The sequence below is a fragment of the Myotis davidii genome, unplaced genomic scaffold (genome assembly GCF_000327345.1).
Source record: "Myotis davidii unplaced genomic scaffold, ASM32734v1 scaffold2100, whole genome shotgun sequence".
Lineage (NCBI taxonomy): Eukaryota > Metazoa > Chordata > Mammalia > Chiroptera > Vespertilionidae > Myotis > Myotis davidii.
The window spans coordinates 794415-794729 of record NW_006292458.1 but is presented as its reverse complement, the minus strand read 5'-3'; positions in this window follow the sequence as shown (position 1 = coordinate 794729).

Genomic DNA, 315 nt, shown 5'->3' with positions numbered 1-315 from the left:
TAGGTAAGAGCCCGGCCTGCCAGGCAGCGCCCACCCCGGGGACCCCTCGCCTAGCTTTCCCCGCCTCCCCGAGATCCTGGATTCCCTTCTTCATCCCCGGGGACCCCAGAGCCCAGATTGCACAGCCCAGCCCCAGAGAGTCAGGTGTGCCCCTCCCGGCTCTCAGAGTCCCCAGCCAAACCCTAGGATCCCGGGCAGACCGCCGCCTGGCGCCTCCTCCAGGGCCCAGGAGCCTGGAGCTCAGCTCAGCCCTGGGAACCCCTCCGGGTCTAGGTCCTCCTCCGCGGCCCAGTCCGGAGAGCCCCACACCCGCCG